The 25,752-nt window shown below is 40.5% G+C and overlaps 1 protein-coding gene across 1 annotated transcript in view; it reads left to right on the forward strand.

Annotated features, from left to right (window-relative positions):
* The first annotated feature begins 1,503 nt into the window (after positions 1-1,503).
* opn5 (opsin 5) overlaps positions 1,504-25,752 on the forward strand; it is a 54,428-nt gene continuing 30,179 nt past the window's right edge. The window contains exon 1 of the mRNA XM_084081875.1: positions 1,504-1,621. The gene's annotated coding sequence lies outside the window, so the exon portion shown is untranslated. The remainder of the gene's footprint in view (positions 1,622-25,752) is intronic.

The following is a 25,752-nucleotide window of genomic DNA, read 5'->3' on the forward strand; positions in this document are numbered from 1 at the left end:
CTCAGCCTCACTCATCTGCGAAAAGAAGATGGGACGTTGGAATCTCAATCAGTTCAGTCGTACTCGTGCGCAACCCCCTATGTGCGCAACAGGCGGGCTAGTGTTTGTTTACAAGTGAGAGAGAGACGGCCAGTGAAGCACGTTTGCTACTACGTGGCTTATTTCTAACCTATAATATTTTCAGATACATATTTTAGCGTGCAGATTAAGTTTAAAATGAGTAATACACCGTCTGGATGTCATCTTGAATGAGATTCAAAGCGGAGTAGCTCTGTAATTAAAATCAGCTGTGTTTGAAGAACGTGCAGCTATGGGAATGAAACAGGTGGTGCATGTAATCATCAAGATTCATTTATATTCATGAAAGCTGCGTTATGTCATCACGCAGCACATTTTTCATTAATTAAGATTGGCTTTTTAGGGACTTTTGATATAAACATTCACAAATGTTTTTATTTTATTTTGGCATCTAATGTTATTTTAGGTATGCCTATGATGACCACGGATATGCTCTAAAAGTGTGAAAGCATATTTTTCATTTCACTACAACATTAAACTTTGGCAATTTGAAAATAGCCGATCTAGAAGCTCACAACGTGTTGCATCGGAAGCTTGCGTAGATCTGCTATTTTTAACAAAAATAATCTACATCTACATGTTGTACATGATAACTTGTGAAAGGGGACATTCTGCATAATGAGTGTTTTTACTTTTGGTACTTTAAGTATATTTTGATGCCAATACTTTTGTACTGAAGTAAATTTGGAATACGGGACTCTTACTTGTAACAGAGTATTTTTCCATTGCAGTATATAGATACTTTTACTTAAGTAAAACATTTGAGTACTTTCTCCCACTGCCAAACAGGGCAACTGCGTTCTGGGTCTGGCCATGCAATACTACTACTATGAGGAAGAAATTGTGCCTTACAGGTACATTCAAGGATAAAATGCACCTTATGCATCGTCAGAGCGTCCCTGCCGCGCTGCTCTCAGTCAGTGTTGCCATGTCCGCTTATTATAAGCGACATTGGGCTTGTTTTTCTGTAAAGTTGCTTGTAGATATATGTATTTGTCTCCTAACCCCCATCTGAAAATGTTTTGTGCCAGATTTGTGTTGTAGAATGTTCCACGTTTTTCTAATTTTCTTCAAGATTAATAACAAAAATAGCAGATCTGCAAACTTGACGAGTTGTGGGCTTGTAGATCTGTAGCCTAGCCCTAGTCGCTTCTTTGGGCTTGTTTCCACAGACCTTGTTGTTGCTTGTTTCTCGCGCAAACCCTGGCAACACTGTATAACACTCATGCTGCAGAGACAGACAGACAGACAGACAGCAGGCAGGGCTCTGTAGGGACTAGAGCCGGACTGGATCCACATCCACTGCCTGCAACTTTAACTATCACGGGAAACATTAAGATCACAAAGTATCGTTGCATTGTCACAAAGGAGCCTTAACAAGACAATTCTCTCAACTTGTTGGACTGATCACTGCTTTAGCTTTTTTTTTCCTCCAAAGGAAAAGCTCAATTGTGGAAAGGTTTGCGCAAGTTATCAGTGTGGATTTAAATGGACCTACTACTACTAGTCCGGAATGATCCATGATAAAAAAGAAAAGAAAAAGGTAAGCGATCACACAAATTTACAGAATCTTGCGAATGCGACCAGTAGCTAGTTTGAATTCGAGATTTTGAGCAATTATGTTTCCCCAGTTCCATTTTTTGTCACATCATGTTTAAGGCGTACAGATGTACAAATGGAACATACATTTTATACACTTTGATCTCATCTGTCTACTGTCCCACCTCTATGCAGACAGTCCGGTTGTGAAACTGTTCTGACCGAGAGACGACACCAGGCAGCCAGTCTGCTCTGCAGCGCTCAGAAGGAGCGCGTGTTGGGGAAAGCTATTATGTAAAACTTAAAGCAGGGGTCTTCAGCGTTTTTCAGCCCAAGGACCCCCCTAGCTGAGAGAGAGAGAGAGAGAGAGAGAGAGAGAGAGAGAGAGAGAGAGAGAGAGAGAGAGAGAGAGAGAGAGAGAGAGAGAGAGAGAGAGAGAGAGAGAGAGAGAGAGAGAGAGATTAAGCAGGGAGTGGGACCCCCACTGCATATTGTTTAAGACTGTGTTGCAGATTAAACTTTTTCATAGGTAGTTGGATTCATGCTAATGTCTATTTTCAGACCTTTAACCCTCAATATTTAGACAATTTAGTCAACTTAACCGTTTGGCTCTGTACTCTCCGAATATAGCCGATCTACAAGCTCACAACGCCTTGCAGCGTGAGGCGTTGTGAGCTTGTAGATCTGCTATTTTCGGCTAATGTTCCCCACCACACAAATATTTGGCGGATACCCCTGTAGTAACTCTGAGGACCCCCTAGGGGTCCCGGACCCCCTGTTGAAGACCCCTGAAAAAGCATCAAATGAATGCTGAAGACTGGGCGTTTTTCATGATGTTTGTGTTCAAATAAGTGTTATATACCATCAATATCATTATAGAGTGTTTGTTCAGTAACAACAGGGGTCTCCCAGGCTGTATAGGACAAGTTAATTAAGTGAGAACTGGGCATTTGAGAGAACTGGTCTTGTTTTTAGTTTTTACTTTTTTTTTATTTGGTTAAGGACCCCAATCAAAAAAATATTTTGTGCAAGGGACCTCAAGAGAAGATTTGTGTAAAAATATGAAAAATGTGTTAGTTATTACATTTTTCATAATTATTTTTCAAAAATAGCCGATCTACAAGCTCAGCTCGAAGCTTGGCTCTTTTGGAATATCCGATGTATAGAATTATGGTTAAACTGATTTTGATGCTATATAATTTATTTGCTGGGGACCCCCTGGCTGGTAAGCCCTCTATAGAACCCTTGGGGGTCCCAAGACCGCACTTTGAGAACCACTGGCCTCCCTAATAGATAGACAGAGACACAGATTTGTCTCAGCTCAAAATACATCCCCAAACATACAATAGAAAAAATTAAGAAATAACATTTGGATTTGACCAAGGACCGGATGGGAGGCATTAAGGATTATGACTGGCCTTGCAACACCTATAGGGACCCCCCTGTTTGAAGTAGCTTATGTGGCCTGGAACAGTGAAGTCTGGGATTCTCTGTTGGAACTATATACCTTTCTTTCTTTCTTTTCCCTTTATTTATTCAGGGAAGGCCATTGAGAGCAAGCTCTCTTTTTCAAGACGCCCTGATAACAGCATATAAAATACAAACAATAGCTCCGTGACCCGACTCTGGATAAGTGGATTGATGGGTGGGTGGATGGATGGATGTTTTTTTTTTGACAAACAAGGCAGGATTCGGGACAACTGCTCGTAATCCGGGACTGACCCGAATTGTTTGGGACATCAGGTCACAATTAGTCATGGGTACAATTAACTTAAGGATGCTTATAATAAAATAATTCAGCATAATGTTTAGGACAAAGACATAGCCTACATAGTACATTGCACAGGGCCAACTTCGTAAAAGTGCCCAGTTCACCAGTGTCCTCTACATAAAAGTGCCCCTCCACGTGAAAGTGCCCAGTTCTCCCCTGCATCCAGTTCGCAAAAGGGCAAAGCTCTCTGATATTCTCTCCATCTCTCAAGCTCTTTAGAAACAGTAGAAATATTTATCCACTCAAGAGAGATAACTCAGAGAGGATACAGGATGCAGCTTTAACTTTTTACACTTTTACAAAAACATATCACTTACACACCCTTTAAGAAATCAGTCACGACAACTTATAAATCAAAAGGTTGTCTGACTCCCAACATTAAGCGTATCTGAATCTTCAAAGTTCTTTTCGAGTTATGTATCACGTAACCTAGGTTAGGATATATATTGTTGCTGTCCGGCAGAAACCTTTTATCTCCATATTTTTACTTTTTGTGTGTTTTCCTAAATTAATGCCCTACTTGATCAGACTACAGCGTCACACAAAAGCATCAAAAGTAGCAGATCTACAAGCTCGAAACGCGAATACTTTTGAATTTGAATTCCAAAAAGTAACAGTTTTGGACATATGAGGTTTTCACCCGACAGAGACGATATCACGTTCGCAAATGAAAAAAAAAGGCCTATATATGAATTACGTGATTAGTAAGTTATAAGCCCAGAATTAGCTATTAGCCCAGAAATAATTGCTTTCTTTTAACAGATGTCAAGTGTAATATAGAATCACCAGAGATCCATAAAATTGAAATGGTTTCTCACCTTTTGATGCATGTAATTCCCCATGGCAGACAGACTTAATTGTACTGTGGTTGCTGATATTGCATTGAAAAGCTCTCTGTATTAAAGGAGTTGTTCACCCAAATTATTTTCTATCAATTACACACAGCTTTTGGGTGAACTATTCCTTTTAGGTTATAAGAATGTAGCGTAGCTAGATGTAGCCTGGCCCTGCAGTTAAATTACACAAAGAGATGTTTTACACTTACAGCAACACCTTTTATGGTCTTCTTGGTGAAGCATTGCTACACTTTGCTTTGGGCCATCAGGAACCGTTTGAAAAAACAAACAAAAACATGTTTTGTTCTCTTCTGTCTAGAAGAGAACTTAATGATTGGCTTGTTGGTTGTGTCATATAAGTGGCATGGTTCTGTCCATATGCTTGTAATCAACTGTTAATTGAGTAATTAGTAGAGCAAATGTAATGTTTGTTTAAGACAGTGTTTTGTACTTAATTTTACTTTCTGCCCTGTCCTGCCTGATTAGCTTGGATCTGCTTGACTCAGTTTATCTCTGTTCTGCTGTTTTCTATTTTCTTCTGGCTCATTATCCTGCTTAAATCCTGGCTTATTATCTTGCCTTCAGCATTGGAAAGTATTCTGACTCAGATCTACCATGAACCATGCCTATGTTTAGCATGAAGTCACATTGTAACAGGACTGGAGAAACAGCTATTCCGTATGTATGTATGATGAAATAGCACATACTGTACAGTATGATTAATAGATTAAGCATAATTTCTTAATAATTATTTGACATTGATGGATGAGGTCTTATAATGCAGCTTCTTTGCCTTTAATTTATTAACCATTTTACTCGTACCGGTATTCATAAATCATAATTCATAAATCATATACCGTTAACATACATAACACAGAATATTTTTATGGTATAAACAGCTGAAAACAGATAAGTGGTAGTGCTGAAGATCAGTTAAGAAATTGGCACACATGGACAACTTGAAAGTTTCACTAAGTGGAGCACATACCTCCATCCGCCAGGCCGGATGGCCTACCTAGGGGCTGTGTAAGTTGTGGATTGCAGCTTTCAGGACTCGAGCAAGCTGCAAGGGGATATAGCGTTTATATGACCTACAGTTAAACGTTTTGCATTTGTGGCGTCCCTATGGTCAGAAGTGAAATCACTTGAAGTGATTCACTCTAGAGGCCCTTTGGGGTTGATTAGATGTTGTGTCATGATATATGGCATTTAATAAACCACTCCCACTAGTTTTGAGAGCAGTTACAGGCAAATGTATGGAGTATCAAAAAGCTGTTTGACACTCTCATGACTCCCGATATAATGTGTACCTAATTCTATGATGATTGAAAAAAATAATTTAAATCATATTTGTGGAACAGGGGCATTTGTCACATTGAGAGAAATTGCTTTTGGTTCTGTGTTTTTTAGAGGCCCCTCAATATGTTCAAATTTGAGCTCGGTGCCACATATGTCATCACTTAGAGCTGAATGAGTAGGTGAATTTGCACATGCCTCCCTTCAATCAGCTGCCCCAGGGATAGGCGCTAGCCATGGTGCTGAAGTCTCACGCCTGTCGAAGTGACACCCCCCCCAACTTCCCTGTGTCCTGACAGCTGCACTACATCAGAGGTTCCCAACCACCGGTCCGCGGACCGGTGCCGCTTCGCGGGACATGTCCCACCGGTCCGTGAGAAGACACCCAGGAATTCCTAGTTCAGTTGTGTGTTTTTTTTTTGTTTAATTGTTTAATAATTTACTATCGTGTGTATGTTAACTACAGTATTACTCTATAGATTAAACAGTCCATGGCCAGGTTCTTGGCCACAGCAATTAAGGCACTCTGTGTATTTGACAAATTATCCAGAATGTATTATTTAAAAGTAATTAACTAGACTAACTGTAATTCTAAAATGTGTGGACTACATGACTGACACAGCCCTGGATAGGCAACCCGGCCTGATGGAGACCTGCACTCCGAGGAGCGCACTTTTCTATTTCTATTTAAATAGGCTTTCACAAACTTTGGAAGCCTATTATAGTGGGTATGGAATATCAAACATATTTATGATACATGTTTAGCACATGACCAGGCTTGGACTGTATGTCGGGTGAGCTATGGAATTTCCCAATTCCTAAGCTGCCTACAGTAGGTGGCTTGGCATGTCTGTCTGTCTTTTTTTTCTTATGTTTTGCTGTCCTGGAAGAGAACCCACCCGCTGTCAGGGAAAGGATTTTTTGTTTTGTTGTTGGGAGAATCACAATCAGCTGACACAGTAGGGTTTGTTTCCCTTTCTTCGCCGCCCCAAGACCAGCGCAGTGCAAAGTTTCACGACAATCGAACGCTGCATACATGATTTGAGGCATCTTGTTTAAAAAAACGGGCCACATCGGCAAATTTAGAAGCCGACGGACGGACGGACACCCACGCACACACGGACGGACGGACAGGGATGAAGTCTCGGCCACGCCGTCGGCCTGCCGGAGACAAAAAAAAGAACAAAAGACCATGTTGGTGCTGTTGCAAGTACTAGAAACTCAACATCATTGGGTCTGCGGACCCCCAGAGGCCCTTGAGGCCAGCTAAATTATTAATAGTTAAGAACCAATTTTGTTCCATTTGTACACTCCACGGCCTAATTCATAGGCCGTGAGGTTGAGAACCCAGGAGCCACAACAGTGTACAGTAGGAAAAATAATTGGTATAATATTGACTTTTTTGCATATTCCTAGGGATTGCATCACTAAGCCTTGTTTTTATTTATTAACAACTTGCAAAAACCTGCAGGGAGCATCCAGGCAACAGAAAAACACTAGATTGGAGGACTGCCTGGAGGGCTATTATGGTTAGGTTTAATAGAGTGCTTGTGTGACTGTCTGAATATATGGAATAATGAGCTCTGGTGATTACTTAGCCCATGTGAGTGGAATAATGCTGTGGTAGAGCTCTTAACAGGTCCAAAATGACACAGTTCAGCCTTAATCCTTCCAAGTCAGCCATCCACCCATTAAAATTGCATTATAAAACAAACTGAGACGCCAGAGGGTTAAATGGACCTGTGAGATTTGTTCTGAGATCCGATCAGTTCCGACATTTCTTTAAAATGACAGACCCGAACCCTAATGGACCTGTTAAATTGGTTCCGAGATCCGATTTGTTCTGAGATATTACAGATTACAGAACTGACCCTGACTGTTTGGTATTATATGGACCTGATAAATCTAATTACAATTCCTATTAAAATGCCATTCTACCAGTAGCTGCCAGTTATAGGTTATTCCTTAATGGAATTTAGCAGGTCTACACATACATTCGTCGTACTTAACGGCCTATAATTAGAGACAATTACATGAATTTGCATGTTTTCACCTTGATGAAGAAGGAATCCATGATACGCACACACTGTGTGCGTACGTTTGAGCAGCTGTCAGCCTGGCACGCATGCGCAGCTCAACTCTTTCCCCCTTACTTTGAGCTGGAGTAATCAGTACAGGTCTTCTCGGATCCACTTGAATACACATGATCTTAAATACACCCGGGACCCGAGGTAATAGAATGTGAACCGACCCGGACACATTTGACAGTAGTAGTAGTTTCATTTTGGTCATTAAAAGCAAATTAATACAAAGCTTTCATTTGTTATCATTGAAAACATAGACCAAAAAGGTGTAGGCTACAGCCTTAGCTTATTGTGCCTTACCCTTTTAACCTTTGACATTTTTGAATAACTATCATAGGTAAGAAAACACAACAAAACAAACAACAAAAAACAAAAACAAAAAAAATTGTGTGTGTGTGTGTACATTAAAAAAAATATATTGTACGAATTAAGGTTCAAGAGTTATTGGCCAAAACAGAAAGCGGGCTGATATAGAGCCACCATGAGACTGATTTGAAAAGAATGTGGTGGAGTGATTTCCTTGGGATAATGAGAGAATCAAATGATGTCACAAACCTATTGCACGGAACACAGTAGTTTGAGAAAGGATGTTCTCCTACATTTAATATTTAATATTTCATATGAACATCTGTTTGATGTGAAGGTTTTGCACTTGTGTTTTGATGTGTGGAGAACAGAGACACATTTTCCTCTTTGATGTTTGGTGCAGTACTGTAGAGCTATTGGGGTCCATGTGTGGTGATTTCCAATCGGTTCAGGCCCTTATCACACATTGCATTAGGTTTCCAAAACACCAGCACAGAGTCAGTGAAAATGTTGTTCCTTCACTTGATAAGAATGTGTTCTTCATAGCTTTTGTGATGGGGGAAATAAAATGGACATTGTAGCTGTAAAGGTATTTATTTATTTTCTTTTACTGCAACTGAATCTTGCAGTGGAATTTAAAATAATTATCGAATAAATGGCACAGTGCCTTTTTCTTTACAGATTCAAAGTTACTGTACCCACAACATCTCATTAGCTTGATTGACGTTGGAAGAGAGACCTTTTGGTGCGTTTGTGTTACAGGAATGATCACATTGAATCAAATGAGGTTTTTAAAAAATGCATTCCTATCACCTGACTAACATCTGACCTGACTTTGAAATCTTAAACATTAATTAATTGGATAACATATCCAATGTGAGAGTGGGTGTGTTGAGTGTTGTAGTGCTACTTTTAGAAGCTGGGCGTGTACATGTGAGCCTATATGCATGGCAATAGGTGCATGGCAAAGGGTGTATTTTTGCCTAGCAAAAACCTTAGTGTTGGATGTGAATAGTTTGTAGTAGTTACAACTACAACTTATATAATTTATCTGACGCTTGCTCCAGTCTAATCTAATGTATATAAATGTGCCCAATGTAGGCTAGTTTCACATACAATTTTAACTTTTTTACGTGTGTGTGTGTGTGTGTGTGTGTGTGTGTGTGTGTGTGTGTGTGTGTGTGTGTGTGTGTGTGTGTGTGTGTGTGTGTGTGTGTGTGTGTGTGTGTGTGTGTGTGTGTGTGTGTGTGTGTGTAACACAGTCTGAAAATCTATTTTCGGAGGTGGGAAGCCTCTCAGCACCCCACCTACTCTGTAAAAAGATCTGTAAGCTGCCGACCGGCCATGTCGCAGTGCGTTGATAGCTTGTATGTCTGTTTTTTTTGCTACGAAGGGTGTTGAAACTGCTGTGTAGAACAGCACTATGTAGGCTGCTTAGGCTTTCGGGAAACGGGTTTGCTTCTAAATTACTTCGTCCAGGAGGTTTTACGTGCGTGCTGTTTCCCGAAGGCTGCAAGGCAGACATGAATACCAGAACGCTCGCCCAAGAGCTTCACATTGAACTATATATAGCCTAGTCTACTCATTCAATTCTGAACCGATTCTTAAATTTTTTAATTCTCTATTAGCTGTGAAGGCACTTCTTTCATGTGTATCAGTCATGATTGTGTCTCCATCGTACAATATCAAGCAAAAAGGAAACATCGGTCCTTGATGACACATGCCAAGTGCAGTATTGGTACTTAACACGTTGTTTATAATTGTTTTTGCAATTTTAATGTCTAAGAACTGAATGAGATACTGTGATATTGTAGGCCTAAAGTGTGTTGTACGCATACATATGCTAAAACACAGTGGTGGAAAGTAATTAACGCTCGCCCCAAACCATAGTCCCCCCGGGGCAAATCCGGCGGTATTCACCTGGTATTCCTAAACGTAACCTCAGTGAATTATGCCTAAACTGAACCTAACCTTATTCCTAAACGTTACCTCACGGTGCCAAAACCTAACCTTATTCCTAAACTTAACCTTAGTAAAACAAATACAAGAATACAATAAAATCTTATTCCTAACTTAACTCAGTACAACAAATACAAGAATACAAGAACTGCTTGTCTGCGAAAGAAATGGGGGTGACGTGTTTTGGGGCGAGTCTTACGTTTAACGTTTCCAGACAGTGCGGCCACAGAGAGCTCAGACTGTGTGCTCCCATGGCTGCTGCGCGCAACTAAAGCCAAATTCCAATACCGAAAATCTCGGCCACTCGTCACTCCGACTTCGAACCGGAAGTAGTCGGTTCCAATTGTTCATTTGCTTCTTGGAGGAGGCGAGTGGAGTCGAGTGGAGGAGGCGAGTCTACATGAAATGTACGCTCGTGCAGTCTCCACAGCTCCTCACGGCAGACTTCCGCATCACGTGTACACGTTCTTTTTGTTTTTTTCCCCTTCTCCCGTGACGACATGGTCCTCCTCCACATGTGGCCACGCACACTGCTTGCAACCCGAAAACAGATAACGATGATAATAAAGATAACGATGTGGCCATCCATCCACATTGATGAATTGTCTATTCTTATATTCTATATTATTCTATACCTGCATATTATTCTACGCATGTATATTTTCATCCACGGCTCTGATCCAGCTGTGTGAGACGTCATAAGTGATCGCGGAATTTGCCGTCGCTTTGAAATGACGCTGAGTGCAGTCCGATCCTTTGAGGGCAACCGGTGGACCACTCCGTCCTCGCAAATAGTCCTCGGCTCCTCGCAGAGGAGACGCGAGTGGAGGAAGCGAGGAGAGTGAATGAGTGACCAAGCTTTGGGGAATGGAATTTAGCTGTGTGTCTCCCTCTCTCTCTCTGGTAGAAGGGGGCGTTCACTTCACTTAATATATATAGGGGGCGGGGCTAAAGCAAATTCCTTTAGACCCAATCCATTGGAGTGGGGTTACACCCACTCAAAAAATGGAAAAATGAATAATCTGACAGAGTTCAAAGCAGTGCATTACGGACATGCCCACTTCCCCGTCCACCAATTATTAAATAATTGCATAATCACAATTATTTTGCATAATCGTCATAATTGTTTCCATGTTGAAAAATACATTTACAAACATTTTCCAAAAATAGCGGAAATAGCAGATCTACAAGCTTGTAAATTGTTTTTTATCATTTTATTTTTAAAGAATAAAATTGAATTTATTTGTATATTTAAGTTATTTATCATATCTGCCCTATATGGGATTTTGTTTACGAAGCCTAAAACAGAAATGTTCAATACCAATAATTGAATCGTTAATCGTAATTATTATTTGTGTGACGATTAATCGTCAAGTAAAATGTCATGATCATGAGTGACAGCCCTGCAGTATTTGGTGGTCCAGCAACAGAGGCAGTTGGGCAGTAAAGATGGAGGTGCTTTTAAAACATTGAACAAAAACAGAGACAGAAAGGTACATGTTGAGAACTGGAGAAGTTGAGGGTTGACACGTGTGTCAGGAGAAACAATAAGGCTTTCCCCATCCATACAGTAACCGGATATCATAAATGATTTAGTGTTTACACACAGCTCTTAGACCACAGATGAGTTGAAGACCTATAAAAGCCTTGAGGCTCATGCCTACTTCACCTTGGGGTCTGAAGTAGCTGTCAGACAGCCCATGGTCACAGTTTGTAATAAGTAACCCTCATGTGGTTTGTGGGAGGTTACGTTTGTTTTGATTAAACACTAAATCATTTACAATGTCCGGATACTGTATGGACAGAAAAAAAGATCCTTTTGAGATCTGAGATTCTCGGGGGCATCCTATAGGGTGATACCGTGGCCCCCCTCCTGCTTATTGTGGCGATGGACCATGCTCCGAGACTCGCAATCACTGGCAGGGAGGAGACACTGGGGTTCACACTGGTCCCGAGGCAGACTAAGCTGGATAGGACAGTGGTGGAAAAAGTACTCATATTTCTTACTTAAGTAAAAGTATCAATACTGCAATGTAGAAATACTCTTGTTACAAGTAAAAGTCCGGAATTAAAAATGTACTTGAATAAAAGTACAAAAGTATTGGTATCAAAATATACTTTAAGTACAAAAGTAGAAAGTACTCATTATGCAGAATGTCCCATTTCACAAGTTTTCAAATGTATAACATGTATAAAGAATTCTTGAAAAGCATTGTGAGCTTGTAGATCGGCTATTTTCAAATGGCCGAAATGTATGTAGGGCTGAAGTGGTTAATGTATATTTTGTAATAATAATCAAAATCTACAAAGTAACGAGTAACTAAAGCTTTCACATAATTGTAGTGGTGTAAAAGTATAACATTTGCCTCTGAGATGTAGTGGAGTAGAAGTAAAAGTACTGAAAATGGGAAATACTCCAGTCAAGTAAAAGTACCTCAAAATTGTACTTAAGTACAGTACTTGAGTACATGTACTTAGTTACTTTACACCACTGGATAGGAGGGAGTGGAGGCCGGGCAGCGATCCAGGAGTCCTGAGTTGGTGTCAGCACTCTTGCATTGCATGACATGACATTTTAGCTCCAGTCACACTTGTCAATCCTGTAAGGATTGATACAGTATCAATCATTTGAATTTTCTCATCATACTGTTCTCTCTGTTTTCGCCTCCATCTCTACTGTGTTCAATACTCCCAACTGTCTCTGCTGCTGCTCTGGACCACCAGCGTGGATGAGGGGAAGATGGGCCTCTATTGTTATGGAATGTTTTTTTTTACTTAAAAAAATAAAATAATCACAAGTTGTCTCATTTCCATGCCTAACAAACACGCCACCTCAGGGGCTTTGCTTGGGCTATAATCCTATTGTAAAATCCTATAAGATCCTAGTCTACTTCCTACTAATAATACTGAAAAAAAACTTTCATCATCCACTTTCCTCCTCTGTGGGTTGGCAATCAATCTGACATTGGCCATTGGTATACAAAGAGCCTGAGGAAGCAGATTTTCCCTGGTAAAGACGGTCGAAGATAATATGTTGTCTTAAATTTGTGAACACTGTAAACTCCTGTGCATTTTTCTCTGTAGTGGGTTGGTCAATCCATCTGAAATTCCGCATATGCATTGCATGGACCATTGGCACATGCAGGGACTTTACCAAATTTAAGCTGATATTAGCATTTTTGCTACAGACTATGGGATCTGTAGTCACAGTTGCAGTGCCGTAGCCTGGACAGACCATAGAGTTAAAGGGACAGACTCCTATGCCATGGTTGTATTGGTTGTTGTTTGGTAGTCACATGGTGTCATCATGACCAATCAGTGAACTGGGACATTTATACAATTATGAGGTCTTTCTCATAATTCTTTCTCACTAGCGGGTCCGTCCATCAATCTGGAATTGCACGTGGGCATTTACCACTGGCGTGTACTGAGGAAGCAGATTTTTCATTTCCCCAAAGCTGTTTATTAGAACTTTTACCACAGGATATGGGATCACAGTAGTCATGGTCACTTTCCCAAGTCTGTGTGTAATTGGGGCACGAGCATTTGAAAGAGGGCAACAAGTCAGAGCACATAGAAACATGCTGATATAACAGAGGCTCTCACCTGAGTGTGTGTGGGGATGGCTGATTCATCCTCTATGCAGTTGCAGGTGTGTAGCTGTGTCACACCCAACCCAGAGCAGGGGTGTAATTTGGGGTCCCAGGCCCTGGCCCCTAGCGTTTTTTTTCAGCCTTTATTTGATAGTACATTAGTGAGACAGAAAACAGGGAGGGCGCCCCCCATTTCTATTCTTTTCTTTCTTTCTTTTTAATCACATTTTTAATTATTTTTTTAAGGAAAACAGAAACAAGTGAGATTACCAATGCGCCATATACAGCTCATTCTGGCTGTAGAACGCCAGAAAAACAATTAAGCCAGTTTATCTTCAAATTAATAGTCGGTTCAAACCAGTTTTTGATAATGGTTTTCTTAGGCAGGCAGATAATAGTATGCGTTTGTCATTAAAAGTTAACAAAATATTATAACCAATAAGGAAAAGGGCAGAGCAGCTGGGAAGAGCTTTACCAATAGTTACAACGATCTCCTTAATCCAAATGCAAAGACATTTAAATAGAGGGTCGATACCATAACATATGTAAATAGTCTCCTTTAACAGAAGAAAAAATGGTACTTAAATCAGAATCCACCAATTTACATTTAAATCTATGCTCAGGCATGAAGTAGAATTTATGTATGAATGTATAATGAATAATCTGGTGAGCTGTATTTTAAGATGAGAAGATAATATTCCAGACAGAAGGCCAATTCCAATCAAAATGTAAAGACTGGAAGATCCTTTCCCAACTGAAGCAAAGGAAACTGTTTGTGGTTCTTCTTGTGGTGAGGCAGACTAGGGAAAAATTACTGAGGCACTCCGTCTTCAGGTGAAAAAATATTGATTTATTTTAGCAGATGAGCAAGGCAACAGCTGACCGACGCGTTTCGACACTTATGTCTTCAACAGGGTCTTAACAATCAGGGTGATTAGTCATATGCAAAATAAATGAAAATAATACATAATATGCAAAAAAATACATAATACTTATGCACACCATAAGTGACAAAACCAACACCAAAAGTAAAAAGTTAACTGGGGAGACAGAAAAAGCCCAATCATCACAGTGTCAGGAAATCAGCTATAAGAACGGCAAAAAGTGTACCAACTTGTCCTGTAAGGTGGGGGCTCTCCTAGGGACGAAGGTGGGAGGGTCAGGGAACAGTAGTTCATATCTGGGTCACTGTGGAGTATATACTCCAGTTACGTTTAATGATGTTCCGGATCTGGATAGATTGTTTACTTACTGTACATTGACACAAAAAAAAACATTTGGGTTATAAGGTCTGTTATGTATTTTACATAAAATAGTCTTTCTGTCCATATCCTTTCCCAACTGTTTGTAACTAAGAGTGGTTTAGTATTAACAGAAATAAGTCATCATATATTGAGGCTACTATTTTGATCTTGGTTGTAACTATTGGTACCAAAGAGAGTTGGGGTAAAGCTGCATCCCAGGGTACACCATAAGTTCTGAGAGCAGTGCGAAGCTTAAGATAGAAGAACCATGGAGCCTGGAAGAGCATAATCATCCTTCAATTTCAGTTATTTTATGCATATCTTCGCAACTCGCAACCTCTGAATGTTTTTTGCAGATCGGCACTTAGTGCCTCAATCCATGCCCATCCATCTACATGATGTGACATGTGATACACATGTTATAAGTGTTTAAATGCAGCGCTTTAAACAGCATGGATAATGCCAGTGAGGTACAACTGTTCTACCCTACTACAAATTCATGGTTTGTCGGTCAGAGTTTATGCGGAACGGGGAGAGATAGAGAGACGGTATGTAAACAGTCCCAGTGTGTGCGTGTATGCCTGCGTGTGTGAGTCTGTGGTACAGTAGCCTATATACTGAAACTCATCATCTCCTCCTACAGTAGACCTCCCATGTTCATTCTCCCTGCTTTTACACACACACACACACACACACACACACACACACACACACACACACACACACACACACACACACACACACACACACACACACACACACACACACACACACACACACAGTTTATCCTTCTCTCTCTCTCTCTCTCACACACACACACACACACACACACACACACACACACACACACACACACACACACACACACACACACACAGAAACACACAACACACAACACTCTGCACTGAAACCCTTCTATAGCTGTATGTACTGTATGCATCTGCATTACACCTCAAACAACGAAAGCTTTTAATTAAGTGGCTTACTTGACTTATTTTCTCCGCCAGGCCGAAAGGCATGAGCGAGACTATGTTTTGCACCCTGTCTGTCTGTCCGTCCGTCCGTCTTGAGCAGCTAATATCCGGCTCTGTTGGCCCGGTCGCTGCAAAACTGTGCACACACTCTCCCTAGATGCCAAAGCCGAACCTCCGTCCCGAATTTTTCAGATTCGCCTGTTATAGCGCCACCAGGCGGCCGAATTCTTGCAAAACAATTGATTTGATATTACTCCTACAAGTTCAGTCCAAACATCACGCAAATCGGTACACAGTATCTCTGTAGTCATGTGATCAACACAGATCTGTCCGATCTATCCTGATTGGCTAAGATTGGCTTCCAAAGTTTGCAGGATTGGTTCGTTTTGAACAAAATGCCTCAAATCATGAACGCGGCATGCGATTTCCGTGAAATTTTGCATGCATATTCCCACTAGGCCAAGGAAGAATTGTCACCCTTTTCACATTGGCCTGTTATAGCGCCACCAGCAGGTCTAATTTAGCTAAACACATTTTTGGAACAAAATGCCTCAAATCATCAATGCAGTGTCCACTTGCCGTGCAAGGCCTAATCAAGAAATGGCACCATTTTCACATTGGCCTATTATAGCGCCACCAGGAGGCCTCACCTGGCGGAGGCCTGCATTTTTTCTTCTTAGTCTGTTATTCTTGTGTGACCCTCAACCCATCTAATCCCAGGCTCAAATTATTAGTATTGCAACCACCACCAATAATAATGATAATATGAGCAGCAACATTGTTATCTGCACATAAAAAACAACTTTCACTAGAGCAGCAGAATACCCACCCGCCATACCCCCACCTCCCCATGTTGCATCCCTCGGCTTGTTATCCTGGACATAATTTTGCCCTCAGGGGGAAACAATTGGTGAACCCTGCTGTATGGTTAGGTTTTGGTGACTGATTTGACATAGTGCAGTCCAGGGTAAATCACACTCAAAAGGTTAGACACCACCTGAGGCAATCTGGGTACAACAGGCAAATACAATTAGTGTCACATCAGGTAATCTATCCTTTGATTTTGGGCCCTAACCATGCCCGATTTATATAGACACCCTCTTCACGTGTTCTCATTTATGTATCTGAAGAAGACCAGACGGTGAAAAAAATGGTACTTTCTAATAAAATTACAGTGACTATTTTACAGTCAAATTACAGGGACTGTCCATAAGAGATAAGAGTGTGCGGATGGTACTTCTTTTCTTGATTTGACATACAGAGCACAACACACAAATGCACCATACCATGAAGGAATAGAAACAGTGGGGGCAGTGACAACGTATTTGTTCTTCACCAATCACAACCCAGGTGGTTGTTGAACACGTTGCATTGAATGAACGCTGAATCATTTACGCTTGTTAGCTAGAACTGCATTGGTTTCGTAACTACAGAATACACAGAAGGTTGTGATGCAAGACCAAGTTGAGTGAAGAGCACTACCTCTTCAAGATGTTTTAGTCTGTTTCTATGCTTTTATTCAGACAGAACAGTGATCTTTAGTGAGGGCAGAGAGGAGAATCACATGCAACACAACTCCAACTGGAATCAAACCAGGGATGTGCGCGTGTGCACTGTCTTCTCAGCCAAAGGCACACCCCAGGGTGTAGTACTGCCATTAAGAGAGTGATGAAGAGTCATGAAGAGCCATAAAGAGTAATTCATGAAGAGCCATAAAGAGTAATGATTTACTCTTCAAGGATTTATGATAATTTCTGGGATATGAGATGTTTTCTACAGTATGTTATACATAGCTAGGTTGCTCACAGTAGTCGGTAGTTTATTAGGTGATAAAGTGCAATGCTTTGAATAAACACATTGTGCTATGCCTAAGCAGAAAAACAACCCTCTTTGCAATGAACTACTAATGGGATGGATCAGCCTTTATTGATCCCCCATGTGCCCCATGCATGTGCCACAATGTTTGTCAGACTCAGTCACAAGTACAATCTCTGTTTTCAGTTATCCTTGACAGCCATAGAAATTGTGCATTCTGTCATTAACTCATAATGATATGACATGGCTTGATTATAGATTGTGTATTATGGATCATTTTATTAATCCCATGAAAGTCAAGTTTGAGTGTAAAGATGTCAAGTGCCAGAATCTAATTGAGTGCACCTGCTGTCATCCACATGCCATGAACAGTCCCCCCTCAGACCTCCTTATGCTAGAAGTGTTTTTCTTTTTGTTCTTTTACTGAATGGGACCATGACTTGTCTCCTAGACTATAGCGGACTATTGTTTGCACTATTTGAATGCTTTTGTATTTTAGCGAGTAGATGTGTACAGTATGTACACTTATAGCAGTTGTGTTTACATATGTCATTTTAGTGAATAGAGGTGTACACTTAGCAGATGTGTGTTTTATACATTTTATTGTGCTCTTAAATTTTCCAGCTCTAATTTTATCTTTGGTTTGGTTCTTGGCTCTTATGCTTACCTCTCCTGCATTTCAAACTTACTGCTGTTGCCTCTCGAGGGATCAATACAGGTCAGTCTGTTATTACCTTTCATTCACCTAAATGAAACACACCCATTCACGTTGTTACCCGTAGCTGCATTTAAAATGTCAAACTGTCTGCTCTGCTGTGAAAATGGACTTAACCAGCGGCACATGTAAATCGCCTTGCTAATCCTAAAGCAATTCATTATGGGCAACATGATGCTGTGATTGAACAAATTGCAGGCGGCTGTTGAACTGCTCTGGGATTTAGCCTGTCTTGTGGACACGGTGAATGAGAGATGAGGCAGTTTAGAGGTGTCCAGATGCTCATCTTGGGAGGTTATTTGTGAGGTGGTGGTGGGGAGTATTCTTTGCTACTCGCTCTTTACTTGGTTTGCTCGTTCCCAACCTTGGTTGGAAATGGTTGTGCCTCGAGGATTTTAATTGACCTCATGTCCTTGTAATTCTAGATGTGTAAACAGGGACAGTTTGGCATGATATAAAACCAGCAGTACTAGCAGTCCTCCTGACTGCCCTTACACGTTCAACATCGATGAATGGTTTTCTTTACCTGTGGTTGTACAGCTGAGCTGTGAGACAAAGAATGTATCCCATTAGACAAGGATCAGAGGTTCCTCGCTGCTGACAATGAAACGGACTGAGACAAATCTGTGTGACGTGATACTGTGTGTAGCGGTCTTGTGATGTCTCCACTTAATCCGAGATGCAGCAGATCTCACACTTGGGGCTTTACACATGACTGGTTTGGCCTTTTGAAGTTTATTACACAACCATCCGTGCTGTTGTCTACTTTCAAACTTTGCAGCTGTTTTGAATAATACCATGTAAGCATGACATCCATAGTTTTGACGTTTTCTCTGTGAAGATGCTCCACTGCTGATGTGAGCTGACTAGAACAGCTGCAGCTTTCACCTCCTATGTGATGTTGTTCCAATATTGGTGTGCTAATCTACAGCTGCATTTCCTGTGATGAGACATGTTAAATTCCTTTTAGAAAGCTCTGATTATTCCCAGCAAATTGACTCAAAACAATAACAATTGGGGTTTTGTTTTGTTTGACATTAACCTCATCAGATTTATTTGAACTATGCCACATATAATATATTTCACAAAATGCCAGAGACGTGCAGAGGGATTTGGAGAGGCAGGCCCTGGAATTTCAAAAGGGCACCTATTGCTGGCGCCGGCCGGATGATGTCTTTTTTTTTTTACATTTCTACCCAGATTTAGAGGAATATCTCATTTTAAATTAACACTATGAATCGAGGGTTATACTGAAAAAAATTACTCCACAAACATGAACAATATTCATACAAAAGTTACTGTCACTGATGATCTATATGAGCAATTCAGCATATTACTCTACAACAGTGGGACACAACCTTCTTGCCCTGATCACATTGACAAAAAAAAACAATCTTTGCCAGAACGGCCACAACAACCAGCCTGCCCTAACAATCCAGTATAGCCTTAAATTACTGGTTAAAAATGTAAAATGAGCAGTTTCAGTTATTAAGTATTTAAGTAGCCTTAGATAAAGACTCTCGTAGATGTATTTTATCGATTTTGAAATCCTTTATCTCTACGAGAGTCTTATCTACCACCCCCCCCAGATTGCCCTGGAATGTCAGCTCCAAAGCCCGTACTTCTCCAAACATGTACAAATGCTAAATTCAAGGTGCTTACCCGCTTGCCCCAAATGTTAACTCGGTGTCCGTTGTGTTTGTGTAATATTAGTCCATATTTTTGAATAAAGAAGTGTTTTGTTCCCGTCTGTGGCCGAACGCCATTTCCCCCCCTTTGTTTACTTCCTGTTTACATTGAGTGTAGTTCCGGATTTCACCGGATGCGCCCCGTCACCACCGCCCATTGGGAACTTCCGACAGTATTGGCCACAGACGGGATTAAAACACTTCTTTATTGAAAGATATGGACTAATACATTGCACAAACACGCCTTACACCGAGTTAACATTTGGGGCAAGCGGGTAAGCACCTTATATTTAGCATTTGTACATGTTTTGGAGAAGTCTTTGGAGCTGACATTCCACATTGGTGGTAGGTAGATAAGACTCTCGTAGAGATAAAACATGTTAAAATCGATAAAATACATCTACGAGAGTCTTTATCTAAGGCTATATTAGATAAAGAGAGAGAGAGAGAGAGCGAGAGAGAGGAAATTAAATGAACAGTATAATTATTTTTCGTCCACAAATACCTACTGTATCTGTCTCAAATTAAGACGGATCATTGATTGTCTGCGCTTCTCTGTGTGCGTCTGCTCTCCTCGTTGATTGGACAATGGACATGTGAGTGTGTGCGCCCGCAGGGTTAGGTTTCGATTGGACATATGCTTCGTTGCGCGCTGTATCACGTACCAAAAATAGCGGATCTACAAGCTCACTACACGTCGCGCTGGGACGCGTTGTGAGCTTGTAGATCGGCTATAATTATGTGCGTGACACAGTAGCGCTCAATTAGGTATACTCAAGCTTTACTGGAGATGCAGCGTTTAGAGAGTAAGAAAGGGGCAATTCTCTTAGCCTTGAATGCTGCCTTCGAGTAGGGCATTTGCGTTTTTTTTTCACCATTTATTTTTCACCATAATAAATGCTGCATTCATGGTCTGGACAGGGCACCTTTTTTTACCAACGGGTAAAAGGGCAGGGGCTCAAGCCCCCTTTCATGTCTATGTGTGCACGTGCATGCAAAGGAAGTGGAAACCGAGCTACACTTCCTAACCGTCTGTCCATTGTACCAAGACATCAGAGACACATACTTCCCACAGATTACAACCACACACACAGATTTTGAAAACATGACCAATGACAAAAAACTCCCATATCTGCTGGGCGAAGTACAACAATGTGCAAACACAGCAGCAAGATTCGTGAGCTGCTGTGATAGGAGAAGGATATCGAACGGAACACAACCACCCTAAAGACGAATCATTGTGTATATTCCTGCACTATATTTGCACCCAGTGATCTTGGTACATAGAAATTGATCTATTGAAGATTCTGACTTTCAAATGTACATTTTTTGTTTTGATTGTATTGCTGTATTGTTGTATTGTGCTTTTTGCTTTGGCAATGTAAACGTATGTTTTCTCATGCCAATAAAGCCCTTTGAATTGAAATTGAATTGCATGCACATTGCTTTGTATCTGTTGTTGTTGCCACTGCAAGGTCAGGACTGACTCATGTCTCACCCATTTTTCCATTAAATTTAAAGCTTTTGTATTTTTTTCTTTGAAAATAGTATATCTTTAATGACAGCGGGTTGGATTGTGAAAATAGATGTATTAAAGCTGTGTTTGTGTGATCAGAAATCCACAGGAGTAAAATTGATGTGAAGCAGTTCAAGTGGTCAAGGCAGAAAGGTATGCAGACATTGATTCTGCTCAAAGGCTCAAAGGCTGCCCAACAATGCCCTCCCATTTCATGTACTGTACGTACCTAACAGGCAAGGGAGGCAGAATCATGACGTAGCATTCCCACCTTGAAGCTGTGTTTGTGTGATCAGAAATCCACAGGAGTAAAATTGATGTGAAGCAGTTCAAGTGCTCAAGGCAGAAAGGTATGCAGACATACACAGACATTGATTTTGCTCAAAGGCTGCCCAACAATGCCCTCCCATTTCATATATATGTACCTAACATGCAAGGGAGGAAGAATCATGACGTAACATTCCCACCTTGAACTGGCTGTTGAGTACATCATTCGGTGAGCCGAGAGGGTCATCGGTTGCAACCCGACCTCTCTCCTGGTCTATCCATACCTCGCACCACTTGAACAGTTTTAACCTACTGTAAGGCAGTGAGGCTCACAAACAAGACCCTGCCTGTCACTGACAGACCCCTGGAACTATATTAGGCTATATATAATTTATATATTTATCTTTACTTTTATCTCAATAAAAAAAAAAGTATACTGTATAGATGTGCTTTACTGTTTTTATTCTTCAGTGTAATGCACCTACCTCACCAAGTCAAATTCCTCCTACTATGTGCCAACATACTATACATGCCATTAAAATTATTATGATTCTAAAAGTGATTATGATTCTAAAGTGAATGTGCAGCAATAACCTATACTGCTGCTACTCACTATAATCTGTAAGATACTGATGTCCGTGTGTGTGTGTGAGTGAGTTTTAAGGTGCATGGGAGGTAGGTATGTACTGTATGTAAGTTGGTCAGGAGGATGTCTGAGGGCATGCCATATTTCTATGGCCTACAGAGGAAGAATAGGTGGCTGCACTGCTGTTCTGTTTTTACCACAATGTGGGTGGGGTTAGACCAGGTGAGATCCTCAGAGATGGTGACTGTGACGGGGCCCTGCTTATTACGTAGTCATGTCACGCTTTATGTTTCACACGTAGTCCATTAAGACCGGGAAAGCATCCGTGTCATTTTAGATTTCTTTGGCTATTCAAAAATAGCAGATATACAAGCTCGTAGATGCTATTTTTGAGAAATCGTGAAAATCTGTGCAAATCTCTAAATATATATATATATATATATATATAATTTTTTTTAAAGTGAACTCCAATATTTGCTTCTGGGGGTCCCTAGAACAATGTTTTGAGCTGGGGGGTCCCCGGCCAAATACATATAATTTTGGGGGTCCTTGACATGAAAAAGTTGGATCACCACTGATATAGAAAACATTTTCAGATGTGTATTTGGCCGCAGACCCCCATCTCAAAATATTTTGTTCCAGGGACCACCCCCAGAAGCAAAGATTTAAAAATATATAACAATAAGATTTTTCAAAAATAGCAGATCTACAAGCTCACAGCGCGGCACTCGGTGCTGCGCTATGAGCTTGTATATCTGACTGCTATTTTTGAATAGCCAAAGAAATCTAAAATGACACCGATCCGTTTCCGTATTCAATGGGTTAGTTTATTTGGTTATGATTTGTGAGTTTGCTTTACCCTTCTCAGTTTGCGTTCTCTTATTGGCTCTCAGACCTTGGGGAGCAGTAGTGATTGCCATCAGGTTGAGTGATGGCGTATAAGCCTGCCTCCCTGGTCCTTTTTTCAGTTCCTTTGATTTTCCCTCACCACCATGCACTCCTTCCAACAGTTTTTGTTAACACATGCATCACACCTTAACACTCATGCACACACGCACTGCATTACTGATTCTCACACAACATCCATTTAGTTTCTGTTTGTTTGTTTGTTTTTTGGTTAATTAAAGGTAGCTCTATATTGTGATAGTACTCATTGCTATAGAGTGTTTGTTCAGTAAAAGGAGTCTCCCATGTCTCTCCAGCTCTTTATTAAACAGAAAATGCATTTTCAGTGCTCTCTCCTGATTGGCTTAACGTTTGTGAAACCTGAAAATGTACCATATTCTGTTTTCTAAAGAGTGAGATCCCTGTGACCAAACAAACGCTCTGTAGCAATGATTACTATCAGAATATAGTACTTTAACCTTTTTAACAAAAAACAAAAAAATATCACTTACCCTACCTTTAATAAACACTATTTACGGGGCCAGGCTTCCAGCATGGACCCGTATTGTTATTGGCATTATTACGGGGCCAGGCTTCCAGCATGGACCCGTATTGTTATTATCATTGTCATTATTCCGTTTCTTCTTCTTCTGCCACTTTTGGCAGTTCTGGCTGAACCGTGCAGTCGCTTTTTATGAAACTCGGCCATATGATAGATGGTCATGAAAAACGATCAAGAAATAATTCTCACAATCTTTCGTCAAAAGGTGGCGCTATAGCACTCAATTGAAAAATGCCAACTTTGAACAGGTACAACTCATGCCCTGTTTCACCTACAGCCATGAAACTTCGATGCACACATGCGTCTCCTCATGCTGAACAACTTTCACACTCTGACTTTTGACCTCTGACCTTTAGATCTCCCACCATTTTGAATTATATGAAAAACAGTTAAAACCCATCTCCTCCTGGGATTTTTGAGTAATCTGCACGAAATTTTTTACACATGAACTTTGGACCTATGCCAAAAAACTTTTGCAAAATATTTTCCATAAGTGAAAAAATGAAGCTTTAATGAGCCAATGAATATTGCAGTTTTATGACAATTATTCATCTGCCCCTAACACATACATGCAGACTTACCATTCTTTGAAACTTTGCAGAAATGTAAAGGGCCATTCCAAATATCACTGAAACCAATCTTACTCCAATTGGTCAAACGGGGGCGCTATAGCAATTTTTTTTAAATTGAAACTTTAAACAGGCAAAAGTCATGCCTCGTTTGGCCGACAGCCATTAGACCTGCTTACACATGTGCCTTGACTAATGAGGAACACATCTATCACGTTGACCAGTAAGCACCGCCCTTAGATTGTCCGCAATCTTGAGCAGTTTGAAAAAAACTTAAACCCATGAACTTTGGACCTATGCCAAAAAACGTTTGCAAAATATTTTCCATAAGTGAAAAAATGAAGCTTTAATGAGCCAATGAATATTGCAGTTTTATGACAATTATTCATCTGCCCCTAACACATACATGCAGACTTACCATTCTTTGAAACTTTGCAGAAATGTAAAGGGCCATTCCAAATATCACTGAAACCAATCTTACTCCAATTGGTCAAACGGGGGCGCTATAGCAATTTTTTGAAAATTGAAACTTTAAACAGGCAAAAGTCATGCCTCGTTTGGCCGACAGCCATTAGACCTGCTTACACATGTGCCTTGACTAATGAGGAACACATCTATCACGTTGACCAGTAAGCACCGCCCTTAGATTGTCCGCAATCTTGAGCAGTTTGAAAAAAACTTAAACCCAGGATTTTTCAGCTATTTGCGTGAAACTGTATGATCAGTGTGATCTCTTTTTTCAGAGGTTTGTCTGTTGGTCCAATAGCGTCCCGCTTAAGTGTATGTCTCACAACCTCAAGGTCACAGGTTCAAGCCTCACTTCATCTAAGTTGCATTTCACACAACATGACTATCAATGAATACATTTGCAATTGTTAAAGATAACATGAAATACTTAATTGAGTGTTTTTTACATACTTCATTGTGAAAATAACTTTTCAGATAGCAATGAGAGTATGTTTTTTCAATGTATAACATACTTCATTGTGAAAATAGCCGATGTACAATCTGACAACTTTTAATGGTTTGTGAGCTTGTAGATCGGCTACTTTCACTAGTTTTGGTTCTGAGGAGATGTACAATTTCTTCATTGGTAAATGGTTTGTGAACGAGTGATCTTTGTGTTAGTGAAACAGGGGCTTGGGTCATGACAGAAGGCAAGAGTTTGTGATCCTCAACAGACAATATCAGCCTGGACAAAGCTATAGCACTATAGGTAGTGTTGCAGCTACCTAAGAATGCCTCACGAGCGCAAGGTTGCCGGTTCAAGCCTCACTTGATGCAGACTCATTTAAGTTGAATTGCAAAAAACATGACTCAATCTATTCCGTTTCCATGGCTCTCTCTCTCTCTTCAATCTATTCCGTTTCCATCTTCAATTGATTCCGTTTCCATGTCTCTGTCTCTTCAATCTATTCCGTTTCTATCTTCAATCTATTCCGTTTCCATGTCTCTGTCTCTTCAATCTA

This window comes from Gymnoscopelus microlampas (genome assembly GCF_963454915.1).
Source record: "Gymnoscopelus microlampas genome assembly, chromosome: 16".
Taxonomy (NCBI): domain Eukaryota; kingdom Metazoa; phylum Chordata; class Actinopteri; order Myctophiformes; family Myctophidae; genus Gymnoscopelus; species Gymnoscopelus microlampas.